The sequence below is a fragment of the Gossypium hirsutum genome, chromosome A08 (genome assembly GCF_007990345.1).
Source record: "Gossypium hirsutum isolate 1008001.06 chromosome A08, Gossypium_hirsutum_v2.1, whole genome shotgun sequence".
In the NCBI taxonomy this organism is placed as follows: Eukaryota; Viridiplantae; Streptophyta; class Magnoliopsida; order Malvales; family Malvaceae; genus Gossypium; species Gossypium hirsutum.
This window is the reverse complement of record NC_053431.1, coordinates 13,498,965-13,505,165: the sequence shown is the minus strand read 5'-3', so window position 1 is coordinate 13,505,165 and position 6,201 is coordinate 13,498,965. Positions and strand designations below refer to the sequence as shown.

The 6,201-nt window shown below is 33.5% G+C and overlaps 1 non-coding gene across 1 annotated transcript; it reads right to left on the bottom strand.

Annotated features, from left to right (window-relative positions):
- Positions 1-288: 288 nt before the first annotated feature.
- On the bottom strand, positions 289-395 carry LOC121205741 (small nucleolar RNA R71). Its single transcript, XR_005900816.1, has one exon. It is a non-coding gene; the product is annotated as a small nucleolar RNA R71 (small nucleolar RNA).
- Positions 396-6,201: the final 5,806 nt, after the last annotated feature.

Below are 6,201 nucleotides of genomic sequence, written 5' to 3'. Positions count from 1 at the left end.
AGTCCTGTAATACCTCATACCCTGTTCTGGCGTCGGACATGGGTAAGGGGTGTTATATGTTCCAAATGTTGCAAATTGTGGGTCAATTTAGTGGGATGCCTACTAAGGATCCACAAATTCATCTTCAGTTATTCATAAAAGTAAGTGACTCATTCAAATTAACCGAGGTGATCGAGGACTTCTTGAGACTGAAATTATTTCCATACTCCTTAAGAGATAGAGCACTTGCGTGGTTAAACTCCCTATTGTCTGGATCTGTAACTATACTTTCCTCCCTCTTTAAATGCCAAGCTCTTAAATGTAATCACCTAATTTCAGTAAATTGATGAAGAATCTTTATATGTGGCATGAGAGCAGTTCAATGAGCTATTACAAAAGTGCCCTCACCATGGTATTCCTTATTGTGTTCAAATGAAGAGTTTCTACATTGGTCTTAATGCTTATACTAGAATGGTGGTGGATGCTTTGGCAAATGGAGCGTTTCTTTTTAAATCATTCAATGAAGCTTATGAAATTATTGAAAGAATTTTGAACAACAATTATCAGTGACCAATCAATCGAACAGCCATAGGAATAAGAATGATCGGAGTACATGAAATGGATGCACTTACTTCCTGGGCAGCTCAGGTATCTTCTAAGTCTTCCATGCTTAAGAACATTACTACTAATGGTACAAATGCTAACATGACAGGTTAGCAGCTAAGTCAATTTAAAAACATTTCATGTGTCTATTATAGAGACGGACATATGTTCGAAAATTTCCCATCAAACCCAAAATCCATCTACTACATGGGTAACCAAAATTAGAATAGGAGTGGCCAAGGTTTGCATTCGAATTATTATAACTCTTCATTGTAGTATCATTCATATTTTTCATGGAGTAATCAATAGGAGGGCACTAGCAACTTTTCTATGCCATCTCGACAAAATTATCAACTAGAATATTCTCAACAAGTGCAACAACCCCTACTAACTGAATTTTCAAGTAATCTTGAGAACTTGCTGAAGACGTACATAGTGAAGATTGATGCACTTATCCAAAGTGAAGTAGCGAGGTTGAAGAATTTAAGAAACCAAGTAGGACAGTTAGCCAACGAGCTCAGAAGTTAACCCAAGGAGCTTTGCCGAACGACATTGAAAATCTAAGAAGCAAGAGCAAAGAGCTTTGCCAAGTTTTTACTTTGAGGAGTGAAAAAATTTTGGAACCCAAAGTTGTTGCTAGAGATAAACTTGTTGTTACTCAGAATAAGGAGGAAACTCAACCAGACGTTGGAATTCCTATAGTACAAAAGCCTGTTCCTGCAACTAAGAACTTCGCACTTGAGACCTAGGATATCAAAATCCCACCACCTCTGTATCCTTAACAATTCCAAAAGCAACATCAATATACTCAAGTTAAGAGAATTTTGGATGACAAGGTGACTTTTAATGACTTCAATGCTACTAAATCCTCAGATGTAGTTGAAGGCTGCTCTATTATTTTTGATATAAAATCGTTGGCTTAAATAGAATTGGAACTCAATTTTTTAGATGATCTGTTAGAATATATTCTACTAACATATTCACAAAGTGGTGATGAAGACGAGGAATGTTTGGCTTTGTTAGAAGCTAATTCAAAGGGATTCACTTAGGAAGTTCCATTTTAATCATTAAAGTTATCATCTTGGGAGTACACACAATGATGGGCATCGAGGCCACAAAATATAGATTTCCTATGCTCTAACTAAACTATAATTAAAAGTAGTTTAAAGAAGCAGGGTCGATACCACATGGACTGGGAAGCTTAATATCGTTTTTTACGTGACCAGATTCTAAAGTCATGGCAACTATTGTGCCCACGACTTATAACGTGCTGCGTTGAAAATACAATGAAATGGGTTTTATTTTATTAGGGTTAAAAATGTAAAAATAAATAGAACAAAATAATAGTTGAGTTATAAAAAAATAAAATAAAATAACTGAAATTAAATTAGATAATCAAATAGGCAAATTGTTTTAGCCTTAGACTTAGTATATTTTAGAATCGAATCGGTCCTTGAAAGTGAATTTTAACTTCCAAACGGTAAGCTAGATATAGCGATCAAGGACGCCTTAACCACCAACTCTTCCTTGTGTAGCTGATTCTGGGACGCCCTGCAAACCAACCTTTACCGACTATCTTATCGCATAACACTTGTCCACAATTTAAGATCTCGGCAGCCTTGCGATCTAGGAGAGCCCAACTCAAATTAACGACCTCAACTGTGTGGGTCATTTAAATTCGATCACTATCTCCCTTGATAGTATCCAATTGGCTTTTTCCTACTTGGACATGGCAACTTGTTCTCGAGAACTCGAATGCGGCAAGTTACCAACTTGTTTTCCCAACTATACGTGAAACAACTACAACCCAATGCGCACTTTTTTTTTATTTGAAATTGAATTAACTTTAAGGGATGGTTGTAAATATCCCATATTCTAGAGAGATAATGAATACCATGTTGTAAGGTTTTAGTACGAGTTCATTTTTCAAGATTCTTAATCGGAATGGTAACCGAGCTAAAATAGAGATTAGTTGAGCATGAAATTAATCATACTTGATTAGATTATAAAAGTGGATTTTAATGAAAGATAATAGGTGAAGAAACGAGGGGACTAAAAGGAAAATTGCACCAAAATTTTAAAAGAGAAAAGAAATGGCTGAATTGTAACACCCCTAACCCGTCTTTGTTGTCAGATTAGGGTTACAAAGTATCACAGCAAATAACGAAACAATTAACAACTTAAAACTTCTCAAATATTAATTTAAATATAAATAATCAAATCATTTGTTAAACATGGCAAACATAAACTTATAGACCTTACATTGAGTTTAAAGGACCTTAAAAATAGTTTGAAAACAACTAGGGACTAATTTGGATTAAAACAGAAAAATGTGAACAATATGTAAAATTTCGAAAACAGGGGTTACACAACCATGTGATAGAGCCCTGACTGTGTGGCTTAAGGACACAGCCGTGTGGCTACCCCACACGGCCATTTGCTTAGACTGTGCAACTAACTTTGACTATGTGAAAAATTTTACACCTAAAATTTATAAAGCACAAGGTCATGTGTGGCACATGGCTGTGTGACAGCTCGTGTCACAGGCCATTTGTACATTAAAAATCCTCCAAAACAAGGTAAATTTTCGTCCAAAACTAGGCACCGAGTCAAATCAAAATCAAACATTTCCACACTTTAAAAACATATTTAAATAAGCCTAAAACATGTCAAAATCATTCAACCTATGTGCCTAACCAATATGCCATCATTTGGCACCACAATTCAAACTCCAAATCAATTAAATTACAATGCTACAAGTTCACACCTCGAACATGTAACAAACATACTAAACAATCCTTTCATTCACAATCCACTAAGCCATAAGACATCTACTTTCAAGAGGCATAAATAAAGTGACCAAAACACACATATCTTGGACATTTACAACTCAAACTCAAGCCATAAATACAAGTAAGTTCAAACCACATCACATTGGCAAAATAATTTAAAAGCTTCTATTACGTGCCGTTTATAACTAGTAAAAAAATAACCAAAAACTTCCAAAATGATGGACGGATAGTGTGTATGTTCTCCGATGAGGTTCCAACCAATCGAGCTTTCCGATGATCTAGAAAATAAAGAAAGCAATTAACATATGCAACTAGTGATTAGCAAGCTCGTATAATCATAAACGTAAACTTACCTAATAGACTCAATTGTATATATTTGTTGCATAATTTCATTATCATGCTCATGAATTTTTTTAATCTTGTACACATTACAAATACCATAAGTTAGTGAGCTCAACAAAGTAACATATAATCTTATCATGACATAAAACACATAATAGTAACATGCCAAATATATTTTTCATTCATCATAGTACCGATTTGCATAACTCAACCAAATCCAAGCATTATACCAACATCTTCCATTTCAACTTTCATGATCACGTAACATTTCATTTCATATATTTACTCACTCTTTTAAGTCTTTATTACCTGTTGAATCAAATGAAACAATGTATGATACACAAGAACCATTCTTATACAAAGTGTGCCAATATCTGTAACCGTAATCATATTTGTAATGCTCACACGAGCTGTGAAGTGGGCTTGCTCACACGAGCTGTGATTCGTGATGTTAAGCTACATGAGCTGTGTAGAATCCACAACAAATGCAAGACCTCAGCCATCGGTAGGACATCGAAGACCAACACTCAAAACTGTATAACTCCTAATGACATATCATTTGTATCCTAGGTATTCAGAAGGTTTAAATGGGACACATTTCATAACCTTATCCTCAAAATTCATTTCCATTATACATTTCATACTCATATTCATGTTACTCTCATTTTTCATCTACTTCAACAGTTTTCTCACTAAGACAATTTCATTTAGTTTAATAGATAATACACAATAAATATATATGTTATACTTAGCATAATCATTTACTAACAATTAAATAATCAACAAGTGGAATATTAAATTATTATACGAACTTACTGTAATAGCCCGAATTTCAGTGATGTCGAAAACTATGGTTCGAGGCCACTAAATCTAGCAAATGAGCTCATAAATTTTATTATTTAATATTTACGAGTTAAATGTGGTTTTTAAAAGATTTTTGAATTAATAAATTTGTGTTTATAAAAAAATATTAGGTCAATTAATTGAGAAAAAGAGATATCGAGACCTCAGTGTTATCAATCAAGCTACTGAGTTTCAATATGGTAGTCTTAAAGTTACGTCAGAAAATTTTAACGTTTCGATGGTCAATTAATTAAAAAGGATTAAACTGAAAAAGGTGCAAAACTTGCTAAAGTGATTAAATAGCCTAATAGTAAATAAAGGAGGACTAAAAGGGCGAATAGACTATCTTAAATGGCTGAGGCAGCATAACGTGAAAAAAACCAAAGATATTTATGTGATTACGGACAAAATTGGAATTAAAATAAAGTTTATATGGCCAAATGTTATTTTAATAGTTTCCAGACATTTTCTTCATCAATTTTCTATAAAAAACGGCCATTGAAGAGGGTTTGAACAGGTCTTCATATTTTAGCTTCAAATCTGGGAAGATCAAATTTAGAGTTAGAAGAGGAAATAAGGCATTACTGGATAATATAAATTTATCAAACATTCAATTTCGCATATCATTCATTCTCATACACAAAGTCCCTTAAATATGTCTATGAGACCTTAATACATGTAATAGCCCGATTTTGGGCCTAGTCTGAATAGTGGTTTCGGGACCACAAATTCGACTAGAAAAAAATGATTTTTATTATATTTTTATGGACTACAGTTTCATAGAATGATTTCGTGAAAATCTCATTCGAAAATTTCGATGTTTGGGTACTCAAATTAGTAAAAAAGGACTAAATCGTAAAAAGTGCAAAACTTGAGTTCTAGAAGCTAGAGGTATTAAATAGCTATAGAATTTTTAGTAGAAGTCCTTATATGACAATTAGCCCATTAATAAGTTAGTGGAAGATATTTGTTTGGTATTTTTGAAATTTGTTTGAAAAGAAAAGGGCAAATTGGTAATTAAGTTAATAAAGGCACAATAAGACAAAAATTTAAAAGCTTTCATCTTTTCTTCTTTCTTCTTTCTTCTTCAATCGTTTATGAAGAAAATGGGCAACCATGGATGAGCAAACATTCGGCCAAGCTTCTATGGCTCATCTAGGTACGATTTTTGTCCCGTTTTTAATTATTTCTACATTTTTGGAGTCGTGGTAACTCAATTTAGCTATCTCGTACCTTCATTTTCAAAACTATTCAAGTTTTTAAGTTTTTCCATTGATGAATATATGTTTATTTTGATTCTTGATGATGGAAAATGTGACAACCCTAAATTGACCCTAGTCGGGAAGTGGTTTCGGGACCACAAAACCGAGTTATGAAAATAATTAATTGTTATATTCTATGCTTATTATGTGTGTACATGCATATGTGGAAATTTCATTCCCTAATTTTGCCAATTGTATGAGGAATTATTAAATAGGGATCAACATGAGACATGGTGAAATATGATAGGCTAATTTTAAAGGGCTTATTAGTGCATGTCAACACAAAGGTGGACTTGCATGTCAAATTTGCCCAATTCCCTTATAGTGGCCGGCCAAGATGGATTGATGATGGGCAATTTATTTGTTGAATTAGATATTAT